A 25,008-nucleotide genomic window follows, 5' to 3' on the forward strand; every position below is an offset into this window, starting at 1 on the left:
CTGCTGCTGCTACTGCCTGGGACACCTGTGGAAACTACTCAGCCATTCTGACGCACGCACGGTGTGGAAGTATGAAGGCATTAACATCACCTGGGAAATCAGGTAACGTTGAGACACATCCTACGTGACTGATTAGAAAGTCCCCAGCGTACAGTCTATTTATATCTATGTTGCTGTTGTTTAGTCACTAAGTTGTGTCCAACTCTTTTGCAACCCCAAGGACTGTAGCCCACCAGTCTCCTCTGTCCATGGGATTTCCCAGGCAAGAATACTGGAGTGGGTTGTCATTTCCTTCTCCAGGGGATCTTCCCGGCCCAGGGATCAAACCCACGTCTCCTGCATTGGTAGGTGTATTCTTTACCACTGAGCCACCTTGTATATGCAGCATAAAGTCTCTCTGGAAGAATCCCCAAAGAACTACAGACAGGGATATTCCTACAGTCCAGTGGTTAGGACTTCCTGCTGTCACTGCTGAGGGCTTGGGTTTGATCCCTGGTCGGGCAACTAATATCTCACAAGCCATGTGGTACAACCAAAAATAAAAATAAAAGAAAGAGTGGCATTGTTTTCAGGAAGTGAAACCGGGTGGCTGAAGAAGGATGGGGTGAAGAGAGAATTTTCAATGAACATTCTTTATGCCTTTTGAATTCTGAATCATGTAAACATAGTGCCTATTTAAGAATAAAACAGAATCTAAATTTAAATAAAATCATTAATGTGAGAACATCTTATTTGATGTAAGAATAAGAAGACTTAAATATCCAGATTGATTACAGTCCTATAGATTGAGGGAAAAAATAGATTAGTTGTGGCAAGGTTGTCACATTAAGAAATTACCTTAAAAAGTCAAGCTTGTCATAGATTATCTGCTCATAAAGGGGGCTTTTATAGAGGAAATAGCACTTTTAGTTCAGAAAGCAATCATCATATTATGTTGGTCACATTTTAGACAGTATGTGTCAGAAATGTTGGAATGAAACTGCTGGTTAGAAGATATTTCTGGTGACTTCAAATTGATTATATATCATAAGTAATGGAAAGGGTGTACCATACATCAGACTACTAAACTAACTGACAAAGGCATTTTACTTTTCTGTGATATTTTGGCAATAGCCTTGGTCTAGAAGCACATTCAGGTGAATCCAGACAAATTCTGTGAGATCATTTCAGAGGAAAAATTCCTTGATTTTGTCAGATTTCTCAAAATGGCCCCACCTGTTTCTAGTTATATCAAACTTAGGCTACAAAACAGATTTTCATATCAAAAAACCTGGAGACTCTGTGTACCCTCACTAAGTCTGTTATAAACACAGTGACTTCCTTTAGTGATGGTTTTTGCTACGTTTTAAACAAGCGTGAGAGATAAAATCTGTTTCATAGGAAGATTAATCCATGACATTTCCTATAATCAGTTCACCTAGTGAATTTAATTTTCTATTCACATAATCTGGATTTACAATGAAAACTTTCAGGAATACTTTTATGCATAATACATAGTAATGATACCAACCAGGCTTCTTGGTCTTCCCCAAGCAATAGACATTGACTACAGGCCAGACAAGAAATTCAAGCAAGACATTATTGCAGCTACTGCACCGGCTGCAGGAAGGAGCAAAAACAGCTAATAGGGTCCCTTGTCACTCCCCCTTGTTGTTGTTTAATCGCTAAGTTGTGTTCAACTCTTTGTAACCCCATGGACCACAGCACGCAAGGCTTCCCTGTCCTCCACTGTCTCCCAGAGACGCTCAAACTCATGTCCACTGAGTCGGTGATGCTATCTAGTCATCTCATCCTCTGTCTCCCTCTTCTTTTGCCATCAATCTTTCCAGCATCAGGGTCTTTTCCAATGAGTCTTTTCCATGAGTCCAATGAGCTCTCCGCATCAGGTGGCCAAAGTACTGGAGCTTCAGCTTCAGCATCAGTCCTTCCAATGAACACCCAGGACTGATCTCCTTTAGGATGGACTGCGTTGATCTCCTTGCAGTCCAAGGGACTCTCAAGAGACTTCTCCAGCACCACAGTTTAAAAGCACCACATCTTTGGCACTCAGCCTTCCTTATGGTCTAACTCTCACATTAGTGCATGACTACTTTCCCCCTTGGTGTTTCTTATGTGAGGTGAGGGGAGGGGTGTATCCCAAAGGACAGGCCGGAGGGGTGGTTTACGCAGTTTGCTCACCCCTCTGTGGTGTTGAGTGCAGGGGGGCAAGCACTGCACCCTGCTTTTGCTCCTACCTTCAGTTTTTGTTCCTGGCTCTTCAGAAACGGCAGCTGGATTTTTTTATACATATATATATATATATATCTCTTGGTCCAGAACCAGCCCCAAGTGTGTGTGTACACAGTTATTTTTAGGCCCATACAGTTTCTTTGTATTCTGTTGCTGGAGGAGAGGTGTGTCGAGGCGCAAGCATTGCAGCACTGCCGTGAAGCGTCCCGGGTCCCAGCCCGTCTCACTTAGAGTATTTTATATTACTTTAGATAATCTTGCCAACTCCATTTTTCCCATTTTCACACATGGGAAAACTGAGGCTAGGAGATGGGTTTGGCTCGCCTTCCTCACACAGTATGACCGCACAAGAAATATACATACAGGTCCTCAACCTCTCTTCTGTCTGTGCAGAAATGGTGCTTCTCATTTGCACAGGGAAAAACTATGAGCTGTGTTTCCCCTACTTTCTTTCTGTGCTTCATTGATTAGATAGGGATTTATTCTTGATAAGATTTCAAAATCAAATATGAGTTGGATCAAACTAAGGAAAATGATAAAAACTAGGTATTTTTAAGCATAAGAGCAAAGCAAAAGAACTACTATGCAATGTGACTACTTTAAAAGTTATTCTGTTGGTTGCCATCCCAAAGTTTACTCACAATAATTCATGGGAATTACTATCACATGCTAGGAGAAAGTATAATTAAGGTTGCCTGCTAGCATTGCACTACATAATATAATCTGTTTATTCAGAAGCTCCACTTTGTCTTCCAAAGGTTGATTCAGGAGCTTCTTAATCTGACAAGATATGTTTTATTATGCTTTCCTTTGTAATGAATATTGGAATACTTAATGCAGGGACTGATTCTTTATTGAAAACAATATATTACAGAGAAAAACTTTTACTCCCTCTGAGAAAGCAATCTCCCAGTCCCAGTGTGGGCATATTAACCATCTAAATTTGATCTTCTCATGAAACTAACTTTTAATTGTCTTTAACAATACATTCTAGGTCTTATACTAGAGAAAAAAATAAGGTGACTATTTTAAGCTAAATACTTATTAAGTAGCAAAAGCAATGAACCTCACTTAGTTTGTATTTAATAGGCCTTATATTTACTGAAGCCTGAAACCCTGGTTATTACTACTTATACAACACTGAACTTGGTGCTTGCATAAAAGAATGAAAGAGGTGATACTAACCAAATTAAATAGAGAAAACTTCCCATGAACTGTAGAACTCCCTGAAGATTTTTAATATTAAGGTTAGCTTCTGGGGTAATTCAGAAAAACTTCCCTAGAATTTTGAGGATGAACCATTCAATTTTGAAACATCAGTTTCCCTTCTTGTAACTAAGGTTTTTATGGAAGAAAACATTTTTAGTCCCACATATGTAGCTTCTGAACCCTGGTCACGAATGTTTTCTTTCTTTACCAACATCCTTCAACATCTTTCAAAACATCCACAGTTTTCCTGGGAACAATAAGTGATTTTTTTGTTTTATTTTTTTATAAAAATAATATATATCTTTAAATTCCAAAGTTGTCAAGGCATTGTTTGGGCAAAGAAATCAACCAATTCAACCCAAATTAAATCAATGATAGCATGTAAACAAAAACAGAATCCTTGGTGATATTTAATTATTTAACCCATCATTTAGTAACTTCATTGGTTTGAGAGCCAAAATATGAATCTATATTTTCAACTTGAACCCAGATCTAACTTATTCTCAATCCAACCTTGAACAGGGTCAGATGAAATACCAAGGGGCTATTTCAAGGCTAGTCTGCTAGTGTCCATTTTAAGGAGTGAAGAATCTGGACTGTTTTTTCTCCCAGACTCACCTGAAGCACTTTTAAAGTATAAATTCATCTTACCCATGAACTTGTTCAAAACATCCTTCTGCTTATGCTTCTCAGCAGCAGACAATTCCCCCTGGGGCTACTCTGAACATGTTCAACAAGATGGACCTGCCAATACATGGAATGAAAAATGTCAGACTGACCCTCCAGTTGGAATCAATCTGTTCCTTTCAACTTTGAAGTTTGAAGATTTGTTTGTCATTTTCACTCACTCTGCAGGTATGGAATTCTCTCGCCACAGTTTATGGGGTCGAAGCTTTGGTGGCTATGCAGTCTTCGATTTCTTTTCCTACTTGCAGGAATGTGAGGCCTGAATATGACTTACAGCCCAGGCAGTAACCAAAATGACAACATGTAGGAAAGAGTAAATTGACTGACCCCGAAGCTAAGTATCAGTCTCAGAGATTTACGGTAGGGACTTTAAAGAGACACCCAGGAGCCAAGAAGTACTGCAGGATTCCTTGAACTCATGGTGTTCTTCCTTTCAACCCTCCTAAGAAACTGGAATTAAACCATTGGCTCATACCCTCTTAAACTACAGAAATGGTGCCAATGGTATTCACGCTTTGAGCTGTCCACATTAATAACTGTCATAGAAACATTACACCAGTGTCCTTAGACTTCTGTGGTACATTTCACCAGAAACTTGTGAAGAAGGTTGAAGAAATCTAACTTAAAAAAGAACCACTAGTCTATGTGTGATAAAAGCTCATTTTTTTGGATCCATTTTATTATGATATAATTGACACTCAGCACTGTGTAAGTTTAAGGCGTACAGCATAATGATTTGACCTTCATATATTGTGAAATCATGTCCACAAGAAATGTAGTTCACATACATCATCTCATACAGACAAAAAAAAAGAGGCAAAAAATGTTATTTTGATCATAACAAGAGCTCTTTGGATCTTTTCTAAAGGCCCTTGACAAGAGGAAAAGGGAAGAATCTTTAGGTGATGCAGAAAAAATTTGATGAGGTCCAGCAAAGACTTTGGACTCCAAAAAAATGTATGCCCTTAAGGAGCTATACAAACTTGAGTTATTCAAGTCTTTCTGACTCTCAATTTTATCATTTACACAATGAAAAATTAAATGACATCTAATTTCCATCTCAATTTTAAAACTCAGATTCTACAATGAAATGTCAGTAAAACGTGAATATTAGTTACCAAAATTATTTTAAAAATTACCACATTTCATAAAATAACCACATTTCAAAAAGTACTACATGAAACATTTTGCATAAGGAATTTTTTTTCATATTTAACCCTAAGGAACACTTGAGGAGGCATTTGACCAAGACTATCAAATACATTTCTTCTTAGGGTGACCAGCAGTTAAAACAGGACTGTCTCAGTTTTGCAACTCAGAGGCCCATGTCCCAGGAATCTCCTCGGGCACAGGTAAGCCAGAAAGGCTCTTCACCCTATGTCATGATCACCCTATATTAGTCCCTCTCTTCCAACCCCTCCTCAGCTCCCTCCTCCTACAAGAATCAGTTCCTTCAATTATCAGATTCAGTCCCAATCAGCTACTGATTCAATCCCAACCAAGAAAGACCTTCTATAAGGAACTGTAATTGAGAATTGTCTTGGTTCTATTTCTCAGCCCTCATTTAATGAGCCTGGGATAGCCTTGGCCAGCTGCTTGCCTACTGAGAACTTATTCCTGTATCGGTGGGAAATCCTGCTATAATAATCTGACCTCTCATCCACGGCCTTGACAGCTTGCCATGCCCTTCTCCCACTCCCATGTAGGAGCAGAACCTGCTCCCTTGATGCAGGGATATACTACCTGTATCCCTCGATGAAGGTCTGAGTCCTTTTTTTGAAGTGATTTAACTTTCCATCTAAGAGCTTCCCTGATGGCTCAGTGGTAAAGAACCTACCTGCAGTGCAGGAGACTGCGGTTTGATCCCTGCAAGATCCCCTGGAGAAGGAAATGGAAACCCCCTCCACCCATTCCAGTGTCCAGTATGGATGTGAGAGGTGGACTATAAAGAAAGCTGAGCACCGAAGAATTGATGCCTTTGAACTGTGGTGTTGGAGAAGACTCTTGAGAGTCCTTTGGACTGCAATAAGATCAAGCCAGTCAATCCTAAAGGAAATCAGTCCTGAATATTCCTTGGAAGGACTGATGCTGAAGCTGAAACTCCAATACTTTGGCCACCTGATGCTAAGAACTGCTCATTGGAAAAAAACCCTGATGCTGGGAAAGATTGAAGGTGGGAGGAGAAGGGGATGACAGAGGATGAAATGTTTGGATGGTATCACCGACTCAATGGACATGAGTTTGATCAAGCACTGGGAGTCAGTGAAGGACAGGGAGGCCTGGCGTGCTGCAGTCCATGGGGTCTCAAAGAGGCAGACATGACTGAGGAACTGAACTGAACAGACCAGTATTCTGGCATAGGAATTCCCATAGAAAATCCCACTTTCTGGTAGTTGCTTGGCCTGTGGAAGCATCACTGCAAACTTCACATGCCATTCTCCCTGCGTGCATGGGTCCAAACTCCCCCGTTTCATAAGGTTACCAATTACATTAGATTATGGGCTGCCTTAATGACTTCATTTCAACTTATTACCTCTGTAAAGACCTTGTCTTCAAATAAGGTCACATTCTGAAAGACTACTAGGATTAAGATTTCAACATATCTTTTTAGGGGGCACAATTTAATCCACAGCACATGGCTGGCCCATTTGTCACAAGTCATAGAACTGTGCACTTAAAATGTGTGCCTTATACTATAAAGTCAATTGTAGAAAAGCTTGACATCGATGAAAATTTTTGGTGTCATCATTGAGAGGTATGTTTTAGTCAAAGGGAATTTTTAGGGCCTCAAACCCGGGAGGCAGCATCTCCTGTAACCCTGAGAGAGCTACTTGAAGGAGGCGCGGGGAACAGGGGTTTTGCAACAAAAGGCAGGGAGTCTGAACATCAAAAGATTGTTGTTAATTAAAGAAGATCAGATATATCAGACTAAGGAATTTAGCACTTTTCTATACATGGGAAGATGCAAAAGTCTGGGCTCACTGAAATCATTCTTTTGATAAGCACCTCAGCTATCTGGAGTCAGTATCCTGTGTTTTCACACTGTGAGCATCCTCAGGGGAAATCTGACATGTAAAATGCATATTAGAAAAGAGAGCTCACGCTCTGTCTCTGAATACAATAGTGCAGTATAAGGCGAAACTTGGTTTTGTCCTGCATTTTCCCCAACTATATTAAACCCAGCGTATTAAACTCAGCAAATGGATAGCACTTGTCCCATCCAACTCCTGCTGAATGTTGCTTATACCTTACATGACTCAAGTGATTTCCTAATGAAGAGCTGACTTTTTAAATACAAGGATATGAATACAGAGTGGCAAAAATTTAGGATTCCAAGTGATTTTAAAACTTGTTACTTTGGTCTCATCAGTGAAGTACAGTGTTGAAGAGTGTATTTTTTTCAGTGGGAGGAAATCTCACGCTGTAATAAATTGATATCAAGTTTATAAACCAGAGACTTGTAAAGTGAAAAACCATCATAAAGGTCAACAAGAATACCCTCTTTTTTTGGAGACATGGAGAGGTTAGTGCTGTGCCCAAGATCACACAGCTAGAGACTGGAAACCACATTTCCTGACAACTCGACTCAGAGCCTTTCCAAGCTCCGGCTCTGTCTGCAGTTAGTTCTTGGTATTTCCTGTGTGAAATGCAAAAGAGAGAGAGAAGAGTCTAGCACAACTACCCCAGGAAAGGGAGGACAGAATTTCATGTCCAAGAAAGTAAAGCTCTAATTGCTTTGTATGATAAAAATGCAAGAACAAAAAAAAACAAAATTCACTCCAAAATTCAATAAATTGTCTTATTATGTCTTCATTGTGGATATGCAGTTTTTCCAGAAACCTCTGTCCTGAGGAGTTGATGTGTAAGGACTTGAAAAACCCAGATAATTCTGTCTTAAATGGTTCTATATCTACAATTTAAGTATATTTGTAAGAGTTCATACATGTACATGCATGCATGCCCAGTTATGTCAGACTCTTTGTGACCCCATGGACTGTAGTCTGCCAGGCTTCTCTGTCCATGGAATTTTCCAAGCAAGAATATTGGAGTGGGTTGCCACTTCCTCCCACAGGGAATCTTCCTGACCCAGGAATTGAACCCCAGCTCCTGTGAGTCTCCTGCTTTTCAGGCAGATTCTTTTATTGGACCAGTTAATTAAAATACACTCTTATTTTTCTTGGATTGATAGAATGTTATTTTGCTTTAAACCTAGTGAAGACATAGAGAAAGAATGTCATAATCATTTTACTACTTAAAGCAAAGTGAAATTATTTTGGTTCATTAAATAATATTTTTAACCAAAGAGGCATAGTAACTGCAAAATAAATTATCTGAAGATCTAGTATTTTAAGATGTGATCTCTATGTAATTCATATATCACACACACAGAGATATATCTGTATTCATTCTTTCATTTCTTAGTTCATTTATTCAACAACAATTTGTTGAGCACTTATTATGGGCCTGTCTCTCTACCACTAGGTTTAAAACATAAAAATACAAAATGTTCTTTCTGTTTCCTTATCAAAAATAGTTACTTAGACGGTAACAACTGTTAGAACAAGATAACTCCAGGCCATCTGTCAAATGTTTACCATTATCAAAAGTCTTCCTGGAGGGAGTTGCAACTTTGGCTCACCTCACCAGCAGTAATTTAATTTTTCCAAGTTTCAAAGTGTTCTAAATGCCTCAGACACAGCAGAGAAATAAAATAAGATCCCTGACTCTGGTAAGCTTACATGCCATTGGAAGAAACAAAAATAAACAATTCAATATATAACATAACATCAAGTAGTACAGAGTTCAAGAAGAACAATGAGTGTAGTAGAAAGATAGGGAGAATGTGGGGTGCTGGGGTGGGGGCGACTTGTGGGGGAGGCACTGCTCTTCAAATAAGATGGTTCAGAAAGCCCTTTCTGAATTAATGATATTTGTACAGAGACCTGAATAAAATAAAAGCAAGCCTGTGTATATCTTGGGGGAAAGCTGTTTAGTCAAAGGAAATAGGAAAGGTAAAAATGTGATAGAAAAAACATGTTTAGTATATTACAGCAAAGAGACCAGCATGGCCAGCTTGCTTGGAAAGGGGGAACGTGAGAGAAAATGACTAGGAAATGTAGACATTTGTCTTTGCCTTTGCCTTTGCCTTTTAGAGTCACTGTGATGTGAGTGTTCTGAGGGTTCTGGAATAAGAAAGGGCACAATCTGATTGACATTTCTAAAACAGGGCTTTGTTTTCTGGATGCAAATTAGGCTCTAGGAGAACAAGAGTAGGAGATGAGTTGTAAGGCTTTTTGGTGGCTGTCCAGGTGAAAGCTTGGACAAGGGTGATAATGATGAAGCATGGCTGAATTTTTGACATATTTTGGAAGTAGAGCCAAAGGATTTACTAGAGTATTCTGGGTATAAGAAAAAGACATGTGACAGTTGAGTAACCGAGTAAATGGTGATATCTGTCACTGAAATGGGAAAAACTGGAGAGAGGAAGACATCAGGGTCCAGCTCAAGGGCATTGGTAAGTTTGAGATGCTCACTAGACATCTGAATGGAGATGTGAAGTAGTTCAACACTTGAGGCTGGAGTTCAGGGAGAACTCACAGCTAGAAATAAAGATTCAGGAACCACCATCCTATTGACAATTTTTAAAACCACAGGATTGCATGAGAGCAACTAAGAAAGGAGTGTCAGTTGGAGAAGAGGAGGGCCAAAGACTGAATCCTCAACATTTTATGGACCTGAAAGAGGAGGAGGACTCTGACAAGCAATGGCCAAAGGAGAATCAGGAAACCTGGAGAATGTGGGATTCAGGAAAAGAGCAGAAGAAAATGTATCAAGATGGAAAAAATGATCAATTGAGTCAAAAGTGGTGAGAGAACAAGGTAAGGACTAAACACTGATCACATGGAGATGAAGATGGAGCAAAGACCGTGACAACTCAGCTGGTATTAGTGATCTCCATGAATACTAGCAGTGACTCCTGAACAAAGTAGGTGGGAGAGGGAATGGAAGGTAATGGTAATGTAGCCAACACGTAGTAGAAATATTTGCCAAGAGTCGTGCAGGGGGCGCCAGTGGTAAAGAACCGTCTGCCACTGCAAGAGACGTAAGAGACGCGGGTTCGATCCCTGGGTCAGGAAGATCTCCTGGAGGAGGACATGGCAAACCACTTCAGTATTCTTGCCTGAAGAATCGCATGGAGAGAAAAGCTTGGCAGGCTACTGTCCATTGCACTGCAGAGTGGGACGTGACTGAAGCAACTATGCATGCATGTGCTATAAAGCAGGGGTCCCCAACCTCCACAATCTAATGCCTGATGATCTGAGGTGGAGCTGATGTAATTAGTAATAGAAATAAAGTGCATAATAAATGTAATGCTCTTGAATCATCCCCAAACCACACCCAAGCCCATGGAAAAATTATCTTCCAGGAAACCGGCCCTGGTGCCAAAAATGTTGGGGACCACTGGAAGAACAGAGATCTGTGGTAGTCTAGATTTTCTAGTTATAACTGTAAAATAGTTTCTGCCCTACAAACAATTTCCTGTTGCTGGGAGTTTCTACATGCACAGGCCTTTTCTTAAATTATAAATTTTAATTTTCATAATGGCCATCGTAAAGCAAATTTGAGTTCAGGATGAACTTTTGATATCTGCAAATGTTCAGCAGGAAAAAATGCTGAGAAATGTAAAGCAATATTTAGTTTCGTTCAAGCCACCCAGCCAACTCTGGGAGTTGGTGATGGACAGGGAAGCCTGGTGTGCTGTGGCCCACGGGGTCACGAAGAATCAGACACAACTGAGTGACTGAACTGAACTGAAAGCCACCAGCATCTGAGATTCTTCTGAATTTCCCAGAGGACATAACCATTGCCATGCACACCAAAACTCAATAAATACTAGTTAGATTGAATTTGACACCACCAAATCCAGAGAAATTAAGGGTTAAAGAAATATCAAAACAAAATATCTGAGGTTGCCTGCAGATCAAGATTCTGCCAAGAAATCTTAATGACCGTTTTCATAAAATGTGGTACAAAGTTGAAAGAATTGTGTGGGAAATTTGGATAAGATACATCTAAATAAAATCTGGAAAAGCTAGATGCTGCTGCTGCTGCTAAGTCGCTTCAGTTGTGTCTGACTCTATGCGATCCCATACATGGCAGCCCATCAGGCTCCCCCGTCCCTGGGATTCTCCAGGCAAGAACACTGGAGTGGGTTGCCATTTCCTTCTCCAAAGCATGCATGCATGCTAAGTTGCTTCAGTCATGTCCGATTCTGTGCGACCCCATGGACAGCAGCCCACCAGGCTCCTCTGTCCACGGGATTCTCTAGGCAAGAATACCACAGTGGGATGCCATTGCCTTCTCCAAGATAAAACTAGATAAACGAACCAAATCACTCAACTGAAAGAGTGATAGATAGGGCCAATTTCTCATGTTTTTATTTTACCCTCTGTGTTTTATATAACAGAAATAAGGACTGAGTTCTTTCCAAAATGTTATAGTAATTCTCCCTGTAGTCATTAAGAGATTTTTTTCCCCCTGAGTTGGCCAGTGTTCACAAGATCATTTCCTTTAATTAGAATGATTTTGACTGTGTGCTCTGGGTTAAACATCTCCTTGCTGTGCACTCAAGACTTCATCCTCAGGAGAGGAGAGACAGCCTCATGTCTCCAGAGTGAGACCACCCCTCCCTGGCCTTCATTCAGGAGCCCTGAATGATGTATGAAGGCTCCCACTTCTTACTACATTTCAACATTCAAAGAATCCACCTTGAGGCCATGAGGATTCACCTAATTATGGCCCATCCCACTATTTATATGGGTCAACCCAAGAAGCTCTAACTCTTAAGTGACCTTCATTGCCTCTAAGCACTCCCATCCTGTCATATCCCTGGCTCTGTTCCAGTCCCTGACTCTCTCCTGAAACTCTTCTGCTATGCCCTCTGGGACTCGGGCCAGACATCCTCAAAGCATCCAGTCACCTCAACTCTCCTCTGGGGCTTTACTGTCCTTCCCAAAGAAAGAGAAAAAAAGAAACAGAAGTCGCTCAGTCATGTCCGACTCTTTGCAGCCCCATGGACTGTAGCTGACCAGGCTCCTCCATCCATGGGATTTTCCAGACAAGAATACTGCAGTGGGTTACCATTTCCTTCTCCAGGACTGCCCTTCCTAGTCCAACAGATAACTGGGTCTCCCCGAAGGCAAGCTGCCCCTCAAATCCCTTCAAGAAGTGGTTACTTTCTCCCAGCGCCCCAGGAAAAGTCTTCCTGGGTTTTCACTTCCACGCCAGTCTATCCTTTCTAAAGACCTGGCTTTGCATTCCTCTTGTATCTCAAAAACCTTGGCATACAGCTCACTGCCTTTCCCTCTCCATTTCTCTTTTTTTTAATATTTACTCATTTGTCTGAGTTGGTCTTAGTTACAGCATGTGGGATCTTTAGTTTTGGCATGTGGGATCTAGACCAGGGATCGAACCTGGGCCCCCTGCATTAGGAGTGTGGAGTCTTAGCTACTGGACCAGTAGGGAAGTCTCAGTCCTAGTGATATCTTTATTCATATTAATGATGTTCCCAGTACCCCAACTCTTCGCTCATGAAACGCCTCTCCACCATAATATGAACAGTTGATCTGAACAGTTCCTCAACCACAGACTCCCCTGGTCATAACACAGACCTTGTCAAAATGAATAAATGCAACCCCTCCTTAATCTCAATTTCAAAAATTCTATTCTCTAGCAAACAACTACCCTGCTGCTCCAATTAAAAAAAAAAAAAAAAAAATCCTTCATTCCTTTAACTCCGCCCCCTTCCCACTCACACTTCTCAGGTCTTCCTTTTCCCTCTGACCCAAACTTAAACACCACGTCAATCATTGTAAACCCTCCCTGTGAACCCTCTCAAATCTCTTGCTCCTCTATCACTTTGTAACCCATCTTCAGCAAAACTTGAACCCTAGTCAAGCTCATCTCTCTACCATCTCTACACTTGATCTCTGCAACTAAATGTGGCAAGAGTAAAATGGGAGGTTAAAAAAAAACATGCTGGTTGGTCTCATTTTAAATCCATGATTTCCAATTTCAAGGGCTCTCTGTTCCTGCCCCCAAATTATGCTACATTCCCTTAGAAACCCACTCTGTCACTTACTAAGTGACCGTGAGATAACTTCTCCTCTATCCTGGGCTTCCCTGGTGGCTCAGATGGCAAAGAATCTGCCTGCAGTGCAGGAGACTCAGGTTCTATCCCTGGGTCAGGAAGACCCCTGGAGAAGCAAATGGCTACCCACTCTAGTAGTCTTACCTGAGAAATCCCGTGGACAAAGGAGCCTGGTGGGCTACAGTCCATGGAGTCACAAAGAGTCGGACACAACTGAAGCGCTTGACAGTTTCACTTTCTTTCCTCTATCCTGAATCTTTGATGACATTGTTCCAACCTTTCATCACGCTCCTAAATAATAAGCTTTCTTTTCACTTCAGATCTTTTCACTTTTCAGATCATCAGATGAGAACTTCCTCAAATTGACCCACCTACCTTCATTGGCCCCCACACACTGTCATTTTCTCCTGTTACTATGATCAGTGATCCTTAGAGAGTGGTCCCCTGCTCAGCAGCATCAGTATCACCTGGGATATTAGAAATGTAAATTCTCAGGTGAACTCAGACCTACTGAATCAGAAACTCTGGAGGCGGAGCCTAGCAGTCTGTATTCTACCAAGTCCTTGGAGTGACTTTGGCACATGCTAAAGCTTGAGAGCCATCTGGGAAACCTTTTGCTTAAAAGTCCTCCCCCGGAAACTGTTTTTAAATTTTAGGGGATAAGAGATGGATGGCAGAAGTTGTAAAAACTCCTCCAAGTGATTCTAATGGGTAATTTTGAAAATCACTGCTATGACTCAATAGTCCACACTCATATCTAAGGACAACCTTTCAATATGATCAATAATTTCCCTCACCCTTGCCTCCTCAAAGACACTTCTCCAGCAATTTCTTCTCTCTCTCTAGCATCTTTGATTTTTTTTTTCCTCTGCTAGAGCATTCCTGTCTCCCTAAAACATGCTAATCTACCTCTTGCTAAAAAAAAAAAGAAAAAAATTCTCTTGACTTTATCTCCAGTTACTTCCCTATTTTTCTACTTATTTTTACAGCAAAACACTTTTTAGAATGGGCTCTTTTTGATACTTTTTTGATACAAAGCACTCTTGAGAGAAACCTATACTAATTATTTCCAATGCATATCTTTCCAGCCCCATTCTCATTAAACTCACTTTAATCAGCTTGTTTCCCCACCATCCTAGGAAATCTGGACTTGCCAAAGACGCTAATTACCTCCATGTTACTCAAGCCAATGGTAAAGTCTCAATCCTCATTGTACTTGATTTATCAGCAGAAGTTGACATTGCTGAGCATTCCCTCCTACTGGAAACACTTCCTTCAGTTTGTTTTCAGGAAACCATCTCCTCTTCTTTTATCTTTTTTCTCCCTGCTGTGCTGGCAACTCCTTCTCTGTCTCCTTTGCTGATTTCTCCTCAGAGTCTCCGGACCCATCTTTGGTCCCCCTCTCCTGTGTCTCCACACTCACTCCCTTGGTGATCGCATCTCATTTAATGAATTTAAAGACCATCCAACACTAAAATCTACAAAATTGCTATCTCCCAGTAAGACTTTGCTCCTAAACTCAAGACTGATAAAGCCATCTGTCTATTTACCATGTCCCAACAGCCACAGGACTTCCAGGGAGGCTCAGACAGTAAAGCATCTGCCTACAATGCGGGAGACCTGGGTTCAACCCCTGAGTCAGGAAGATCCTCTGGAGAAGGAAATGGCAACCCCTTCCAGTACTCTTGCCTAGAAAATGCCACGGATGGAAGAGCCTGTACTGTAGGCTGTAGGCTACAGTCCATGGGGTCGCAAAGAGTTGGACACAACTGAGCAACTTCACTTCTTCGCTTCAACAGACACCTTAGTTTCAAGTGAACTCACCCTCAGACTCAACTGAACTGAACAGACACCTCAGGCTCAACATGTCCTAAACTGATTGCTAAGCTTTCCTCCAAAGTTCTCCTTCCACAGTTTTCCCCATCTCAACCAACAGCCACTTTGTCCTTCCAACTAGGAGTCATCCTTGGCTCCTTGACTGCGCTCTGGTTCACACACACATACCCTATTCATTCGACCAGCAAATCTTGTTTGCTCTACTTTTCAAATTTATTTGGAAATCCAGTGTTTTTTTATCATCTTTCCTGCATCCATCTATAAACTATCATCTTTCTTGCCTAAATTAGGCAACAGCATCCTCACTGGTCTCAGGAGTCCATCCTTGTCTCACCACAGTCTATTATTAATTAGCCCAGCATCCAGAGAGATGCCTTTAGGATATCTCAGCCCTTGTCACCTTTTTACACAGAGCTCTCCAACAGTTCTCTCCCTCACAGTAAGAGCGAAGGACTTGACAAGTCCCGATAGTGCCATCCAGTTCGCCTCTGATGTTTCCGGGACTCACTTCCTGGAACTTGTATTCAATCACTCCTCCATAATCACCAGGACGTCCCTGTTATTCCTCTTCATGTCAGCCAGGATCTGGCCTCAGAGCTCATGCCAAATGCCTTCAGCCCACTGCTACCCCAGGCCCTCTCTCCCTGCTCTCTACCCTGGAAGGATGAACTCCATGACAGATGCGATGGTGTCCCTGGCCCTCTGCTTCCAGGTGGAGAGCGCAGCAAAACATCTGAAGGAAGGGCGAGGGGAAAGTTAGAGTCTCCTTTCCTCTCCTTTCCATCGCTTCCTTCCTGCACTGTTGGTGCAGGCCCTGCATCTCTCAACTTAAGGTCACAGCTCCCATCAGGCAGACTCTCCACGCAGCTGTTTCCTACTCTGGGTTCCCAAACCATGGCCCAGTCACTCCCTCGGGCCTAGCGATGCTTACAGGGCCCTACAACCTCTAGCTCCAAGAAACCAGACTGTCCCTTGTCATTTCTGTACAGGTGGCCCATAACATTTTAGCTGAAGTATAGTTGATTTACACAATACCGGGTAAAGTGTAGTGTTCGTTTTGGGTGTCAGATTCAGACATACAGCAAAGTGATTCATATCTGGGTAGCCATTCCCTTCTCCAGGGGATCTTCTCCACCCAGCGATCAAACCCGGGTGTCCTGCATCACAGGTGGATTTTTTTTACCATCTGAGCCACCAAGGAAGCCCACAGCACATATGTAAATATAAATATAAGTGTCATTTGTTATGCCCGATGTCCGAATCCCCGAGCGGGAAGAGAGAAGGCCTCCAAGACAATGCAATTCGCAAAAAAGGGAAGTTTATTGCTGACTCAAGTCAGGGCTCCTGCCGCATCCAATGCAGTGGTGCGGGGTCAGAGAGCCCCGAGCCCAAGTTGTTACACAAATTTATAGGGTGAGCACACACCATTGGTAGTTGGTTTAAGCTGATTGCAAAGCAATTTCATTGGTCAAAACTCTCTCGCGCGCGGGGGTTTCCGGGGGTTTCCCGGGGGTTTCCGCCCCGTTCCTAATTGGCAAACAGCAGTCAGTGTTAAGCGAAAGCTGATCCAGGTGGCCTGATAATCTTACCACCCAGAAGTAGGAAGGCCTACTCCTAATCTAAGCTGCCTGCCATGGCATTACTTCTGCTCGCCTCACATCATTGTTAGTCACTAAGTCATGTCCCACTCTTTGCGACCCCAAAGACTGTAGCCCGACAGGCTCCTCTGTCCATGGAACTCTCCAGGCAATAATACTGGAGAATTTCCTTCTCCAGGGAATCTTCCCAGCCTAGGGATTGAATCTGGATCTCCCACATTGTAGGCAGATCCTTTACCATCTGAGCCACCAGGGAAGCCCTTTATAAATAAATATAAACACTTCTTTCTTCCAATTCTTTCCCCTTATAGTTCATTACAAGATAGTATGGAGGGTCCTTTAAAAACTAAAAATAGAGTTTCCATATGGTCCAGCTATCCTACTCCTGGACTTATATCCAGAAAACACAAAAGCACTCATTGGAAAAGATACATGTATCCCAATGTTCATATTAGCATTATGTACAGCAGCCAAGACATGTAAGGAAACTAAAGAGCCCACATTTTTAAGAATAATCACTCAATAAATGCTGGAGAGGGTATGGAGAAAAGGGAACGCTCTTACACTGTTGGTGGGAATGCAAACTAGTACAGCCCCTATCGAGAACAGTGTGGAGATTCCTCAAAAAACTGGAAATAGAACTACTATATGACCCAGCAATCCCACTCCTGGGCATACACACCGAGGAAACCAGGTCTGAGAGACACTTGCACCCCAATGTTCACTGCAGCACTGTTTATAATAGCCAGGACATGGAAGCAACCTAGATGCCCATCAGCAGATGAATGGATAAGGAAGCTGTGGTACATATACACAATGGAATATTACTCAGCCATTAAAAAGAATTCATTTCAATCAGTTCTAATGAGATGGATGAAACTGGAGCCCATTGTACAGAGTGAAGTAAGCCAGAAAGATAAAGACCAATACAGTATACTAAGGCATATATATGGAATTTAGAAAGATGGTAACGATAACCCTCTATGCAAAACAGAAAAAGAGACACAGATGTACAGAACAGACTTTTAAACTCTGTGGGAGAAGGCGAGGGTGGGATGTTCAGAGAGAACAGCATTGAAACAAGTATACTATCAAGGTTGAAACAGATCACCAGCCCAGGTTGGATGCATGAGCCAAGTGCTCAGGGCTGGTGCACTGGGAAGACCCAGAGGGATGGGATGGAGAGGGAGGCGGGAGTGGGGATCGGGATGGGGAACACATGTAAATCCATGGCTGATTCATGTCAATGTATGGCAAAAACCACTATAATATTGTAAAGTAATTAGCCTCCAACTAATAAAAATAAATGGGAAAAAAAAAAAAGAATAATCACTTTTTGTAACTCTCTCCAAAACATCAGATTTGACTGTATCATCCTTCTCCTGCTCTGACTGAGGCAGGGCCTTTGCCCTTGCTGATACCTCTGCCTGTAGAACACTTTTCCAAGATACACACATCATAGGATATTCCTCATTCTCTGGCTTATGCCATCGTTATTTGGCTATCCTCCAATATAAAATTTAAAAATAAAATAAATAAAAATAGAGGCTTTTAAAAAATTGTTTTTAAAACACTGCAATTAAAAAGGATAGGATTTTTGGCATTTCATTATAAAAAAAAAAAAAATCAACGTATCTGGTTCTTGGGAAAAGAAAAGATACACACATCACTCACTCCGAAGCCTCTTTCAAGTCTTCACTCAACTACCACCCTCTTAGCAAGACCCACCCTGTTCTTCTGATTCAAAATTGCACTTCTCCTCACCCTCCTTTCCCTGTACCTCTTCCCTACTTTGCTCTCTTCCATGGCCTTTATCATCCTCGAACATGTCAAGCTTATCTCCCCCTTCCCCGGGCCCCCTGGTGGCTCAAGCAGTAAAGAATCCCTCTGCAATGCAGGAGCCACAGGAGACGCAGGTTCCATCCCTGGATCAAAAGATCCCCTGGAGGAGGAAATGGCAACGGGCTCCAGTATTCTTGCCTGGCAAATAACATGGACAGAGGAGCCTTGTGGTCTACACTCCCTAGGGTTGCAAAGAGTCGGACACAACTGAAGTAGATTAGCTCTTAGCCCTTCCCCCCACTAGAACTGAAACTCCCTGAGGACAGGAATTTCTCTTTGGTTATTCATTGTTTATATCACGAGTACATGGAACAGTGCTTAGCTGCATGGGGCCAGTATACAATGGAAGTGTTTGGTTTTTTTTTTTTTCAATGCATTCAAAACAAGAAACAAAACCAGAACAAACAAAATAGCCCTCCTAAACCGCCAGGAGGTTAACAGAACTTGAAAATCTTGCCCAGTTTTAGTAATACAATCTGTTTAGCTTTATCCAAACCCAAGTGAATTTTTAACTAGAGATTTAATTGAGTTTCACCACTGGTGACTTAAGATTCCTATTCAAACAGGTAAAATCTAGCAAGATAGAATTGCCTTCACATCGCACATTTAAAGTGAATGTTATAAATGTTATAAAGTCTACAAATCATTTCAGTTGCTTAATTAGACATAAAGCCAGATCTCAGAAATGTATAGCAGAAACAGCTTTAGTCTGAGATATGTGATTAGTCAGTGTTTTCTATCTGCTGGCAGTATACTGATCCTCCATTTTGTGAGTTTGTAGGCGAAAGTAATTTTAACTTCAGTAATTTTGCATGGATGAATTCTCAGCACATCAGTGCCCTTATTCTTGGCATGTGGAAAAGCCCAGAGCCCTGCATTTCTCTCAGCCTTTGGATCTATAATTTGCTCTATAATTTTCTTGCTCCCTTAGTTCATCTTCCCCTCATTGAAATTAGAAAATTTTATTCTTTTGTGAATGAAGCCCTCTTGACACCAACCTACCCCAAATGCAGGTAGATAACCCATAAATAATTTAAAGTTAAAAGAGCTGTCACTCTGAGGATTTCACTTGAATCTTGTTCTTAGAAGCTTCCTTTCATGTGAGGATCTGAACACTTTTTTACCAACATTATTGGATGATGATCCCTGACAGTCTTCCTGCAGGTACCTAGGCCTGCTTTGAAAGTCTCTACCTCTGCCTTAAGCCTGCCAGGAGGACTCCATTGTTTCCAGAGAAATAAAACGATGCTTTATAAAGATTTTCCATTGTGGTGGTTGATATCTTTCCATTGACCCACTGGAATGTCTTTTATACTCTGGTAGAAATTTAGGACACAATTAAAGTAGGCAGTATCTAAAGTCGATGCCCATTTTATATAACAATATCAAGTTTACAAATATAAACTGATGTGGCAGAACAATTATTTTCTTTCAATTCACAGGAGGATCCATAACTCCTCGATTTATTATAATGGGATGTGTTTACTTGGTAGAGATCTGAATGTGACAATCTGAAATGGATATTTAATATGGACCTAATTGCGCCACAGGTAAAATTAGGTGCCATTCCCTTCTCCAGGGGATCCTCCCAACTCAGGGATCAAACCCAGGTCCCCTGCATCGCAGGCAGATTCTTTACCATCTGAACCATGAGAGAAGCCCTCATAATAACTTATATTTCTTTTCTGATTAAGAAATCACTTTTTAAAATAATTTTATTTATTTTTGGTTGCACTGGGTCTTCATTACTGCATGGGTTTTTCTCTATTTGCAGTGAGCAGAAGCCACTCTTTAGTTGCAGTGCCTGGGCTTCACATTGCAAAAGCTTCTCTCGTTAAGAGCATGGCCTCTAGGGCACTTGAGTTTCAGGAGTTGCAACGTGTGGGCTCAGCAATTTTGGCTCAATAGTCATGGTACATGGGCTTAGTTGCTCCATGGTGTGCAGGATCTTCCTGGATCAGGGCTCGAACCCATGTCTCTTGCATTGGCAGGCAGATTCTTTATCACTGAGCCACCAGAGAATCCCATTTTTATTTATTTTTAGAAATGTGGAATACATATAAATGCAAACGAGTCCCACGTGGCAGTCATGGAGATGTGTCACTCAGATGCCTGTTCAAAGAAGGAATGTGCTAGCCTCCAGGAATGTGCCTGGCTGACCACCTCCAAATGTCATCTCCTTCGGCAGACACCTCAGGTTCCCACATGAAGTCCTGCTTATCTCCGGGCAGCTCCCAAACAGGAACCAAGTAAGGCCATGATGGCCAAATTTATGGCAACCAAAGTCAAGGAAATGGTTGACACTCCGCCTTCCAATACAGGGGGCATGGGTCTGATACCTGATCAGGGAACTAGATTTCACATGCTACAACTAAAGATCCCATGAGCCACTACTAAATAAATATTTTAAAAATAATATAATTTTAAAAATAAATAAATAACACTGCTATGGACATGGGTATGTAAATACATCTTTGAGACATTGCTTTCAATTCTTTTGGACATATACCCGGAAATAGAATAGCTAGATCATGTGGTAAAGATATTTTTAGGTTTCTGAAGAAACACCATATTGTTTTGCATTCCCCACGGCAAATGCTAAAGATTTTACTTCTTCCACATCCTCATCAACACGTTATCTTAATTTTATTTTTTGATAGCAGTCATCCTAATGGATTCGAGGTAGTATCGTGCTGTGATTTTGATTTGCACTTCCTTAATGATTAGTGATGTTGAGTACCTTTTCACATGCTTATTGGCCATTTGTACATCTTCTTTGGAGAAGTGTCTATTTAAGTCCTTTGTCCATTTTTTTTTTTTTTTAGTTGGATTATTTGGGGGGTTTTGTGGTTGAGTTGTAGTTGTTTATATATTCTAGACATAAACCTCTTTTCAAATGTAGAGTTGGCAAATATTTCCTCCTATGGCAAATATGGCCTCCCAGGCTATCTTTTCACTCTGTTGACTGTGTCCTTTGATGCACACGTTTTTAATTTTGATACAGTCCAATTAATCTATTTTCATTTTTGTTGGCTGTGCTTTTGGTGTCATATCCAGGAAATCATTGTCAAATCTGACATTATCAAGCTTTTCCTCTTTTTTCTTCTAAGAGTTTCATAGTTTTAAGTCTTATATTCAGGTCTTTGATCATTTTGAGTTTAACCTTTTAGTGTATGGTATGAGATGGGGTCTAACTTCATTCTTTTGCATGTGGATATGCAGTATTCCTAACACCATTTGTTGAAATCCTAACAGTCCTTTTGCACTCTTAACTTTGTCACAGTGTCCAGTTAGCACATCCCTGAATCAGAGCTAGTGCGTGCTAAGGTTCTGTATCTATCCTCCCAGTCCTTCACTATCTCTCTTTCTCTCTTCCTACCACACACACACACACTCTTCATACTGCTGCATATACTGCTCCTTAAACACAATGATATGTATATGTTTCTGTTTTCATTAGATATTTTCAGCACCATTTAGTTCAAAAACTCTGTAGTGACTCATTGCGTGGAGGCACCATTATCTGCTTAAAGAAAGTGAAATCTCTCAGTCCTGTCCAGCTCTTTGCGACCCTGTGGACTGTAGCTTACCAGGCTCCTCTGTCCATGGGATTTTCCAGGCAAGAATACTGGACTGGGTTGCCATTTCCTTCTGCAAAGAATCTTCCCAACCCAGGAATCAAACCCGGGTCTCCCACATTGTAGTCAGACGCTTTACCATCTGAGCTACCAGAGAAGTCTTTATCTGCTTAAGCAATGCATATTTTAATGACCATATTTTAAAAGATTGCTTCTTTTTTTTTGAAAACATCGTGTTTCCTTTAAAAGATTGACCTGTGAAAAAGTATATGCTTGAATTCTAGAAAGAAAACTATTCAAAACGTATGACTATTGTTTCAATTATTCTCTTCCTTTACAGACTTTTGTGTAAAATCCATAAAAATGAATATCTAGGCTTCCATACCTTAACTAGAAATAGAATTCACTAGAACCTTCATATCATAAACCAGGAGATCTAAAAATGAACTTCATCCAGTCTGGCTGGAACTAATGGGATTTTAATTCCTTGAAGCACAAGATGCCCCGAGATGGCAAAGCTACTTAGTGCTCCTTCTATTGTATTTGACCTCAAGTCTGACCATCGCCAAGATACCCACTCTCCAATAACCTCCAAGCTCTCTTTGCCTTGGATCTCCTTGTTCTAACTCCAAGAATCTACTGACTTCACTGGCTGCTAAAGCTCTGAAAGGTTCCTCTTAATAACAACAGGGCAGGAGTGACTACAGCCAGAGCAACGCCACAGAAGACAGGAAACCAACTGCCTTCTGGCCTTCCACTGGCTCTGTAACTCTGGTTCCATCACTAGCACAATCTGAGCTTTGTTTTCCCATCTCTAAGTTAGCAAGAGTAATTACCTTCGCGCAAACTTGTTATGAGCTGCAAATAAGGTAACATGGGGAAGTAATTTATAAATAGAGGACATGATAAAAATTTTAGTTGTTTTTCTTAATAATTAACGAGTCCTGTGCAAGTGTGTAAGTAAATAGCAAGGTCAGTTCCCTGGGCTTCTTGAGGAAACAGGAGGGCAGGCAAATCTCAGTGTTCACAGGTAACAAGCAACTTCACTCATCACAGCTTTCTACATGTTTGTCAAGCTGAGCCAAGGCTTCTAAACGCTACTCACTGATGGACTGACCTGCAGGTTTCAGCCAACCGCAGCTTTCCAACCACCACTGAATATCCGTAACAACCAGCAATGAAGATTTTGTTGAGTCCTCAGACGTTCAGGGGTGTCCCGCAGATCTAAGTCACTCTCACTGAAACAAATAGAGGTTCCAGCGAAGGGTGGCAATCCCCTGGAGGAACAAGAAAATTCCATTTGTTCCAGGCCATTTGATACTGTCTAAGAGTGATGTCACTGAAACTCAGAAGTGAAGGAAGTGCAGACTGTCTTCCTGACTCTCGGGAAAAGTTAAATCCTCCATAAAAGTACCAAAGGGCAGAGCCAACCTGGAATTCTACATCCTCCAGCATCCTCAGTCTCTGAGGTATAAAAAACAACTCCATCTGAGGAAGCTTCCACATCCATTTGATTCTCTTCACTCCCTCCCCCACTCACCCCCATTGCAATCAAATGCTTCTCAAATCAATGGACTCCACTGTAATCAAATACTTTGGAAATCAATAGACTCCATCGGATTTTGAATACAGAGACAAAGAGAACGTTCACCGTGGTCCCTCTCTGTGATTCTAAGTGTCTGTGACTCTACTTCAGTCAAGAAAGGAAGAAGCTGTTTTCTGCTTCTTGTTTTGAAACACCTGAAATATGACCCTGTTTAATCTTTCAATCAAAAGGAACTAAAACTGGAATCAAGGATTCAGTCTGCTTCTGAGCGAAGAATCAAGACTTCAGCAAACAGAAAAATTGGTTTGACATTGTTGAGAATTCAGGATACATCCCTGTGTTAAGCAGCACCCTCATTCAGTTCAGAATCTTCCCCTGGCAGCACGGTGGCAGGGATTGTTCACACGGGCTCACTGAAAGAAAAACATTTACCGGTGCTGAATTGAAATCAGAACTTCTGTTCCCTAAGCTCCTGTGCTTCAGTAGGTACAGAGAAAGAGGCCAAGAGGGAATAAAAAGAGAAAAAATATCTTATACTTAAAAGAGTTAACAGTATCCGTGTAGGTTGAGTGTCTGAATAAAGCTAGAAGGGGATATACAAATAGCATCTCTCCTCACACGTATATTTGAAAGAAGTCAAAAGTCTATTTCTTAAGTCTCTCAGAATAATTCTTCAAGAATAATCGTTCCACTATCATATGTAAAGTAGGTAGTTGGTGGGAAGCTGCTGTGTAGCTCAGGGAGCTCAGATTGGTGCTCTGTGATGACCTAGAGGGGTGGGGTGGGGTGGGGTGGAAGGGAGGCTCAAGAGGAAGGGGAATGTATGTATGCACTTCAGTTCAGTCGCTCAGTCGTGTCCGACTCTTTGTGACCCCATGAACTGCAGCACACCAGGCCTCCCTGTCCATCACCAATTCCTGAAGTTCACCCAAACTCATGTCCATTGAGTCAGTGATGCCATCCAACCGTCTCATCCTCTGTCGTCCCCTTCTCCTCCTGCCCTTAATCTTTCCCAGCATCAGGGTCTTTTCAAATGAGGCCAAGGTATTGGAGTTTCAGCTTCAACATCAGTCCTTCCAATGAACACCCAGGACTGATCTCCTTTAGGATGGACTGGTTGGATCTCCTTGCAGTCCAAGGGACTCTCAAGAGTCTTCTCCAACACCACAGTTCAAAAGCATCAACTCTTCTGCACTCAGTTTTCTTTACAGTCCAACTCTCACATCCATACATGACCACTGGAAAAACCATAGCCTCGACTAGACGGACCTTTGTTGGCAAAGTAAAGTCTCTGCTTTTTAATATGCTGTCTAGGTTGGTCATAACTTTCCT

General features: G+C 41.5%; 1 long non-coding RNA gene across 1 annotated transcript; it reads left to right on the forward strand.

Moving 5' to 3' along the window:
• Positions 1-5: 5 nt before the first annotated feature.
• Positions 6-24,410, forward strand: LOC122687492. The gene is made up of 5 exons (XR_006339155.1): positions 6-102; positions 4,132-4,293; positions 5,400-5,477; positions 19,995-20,102; positions 22,471-24,410. It is a non-coding gene; the product is annotated as an uncharacterized LOC122687492 (long non-coding RNA).
• The last annotated feature ends 598 nt before the right edge of the window (positions 24,411-25,008 follow it).

This window comes from Cervus elaphus, chromosome 31, assembly GCF_910594005.1.
Source record: "Cervus elaphus chromosome 31, mCerEla1.1, whole genome shotgun sequence".
Classification (NCBI taxonomy): domain Eukaryota; kingdom Metazoa; phylum Chordata; class Mammalia; order Artiodactyla; family Cervidae; genus Cervus; species Cervus elaphus.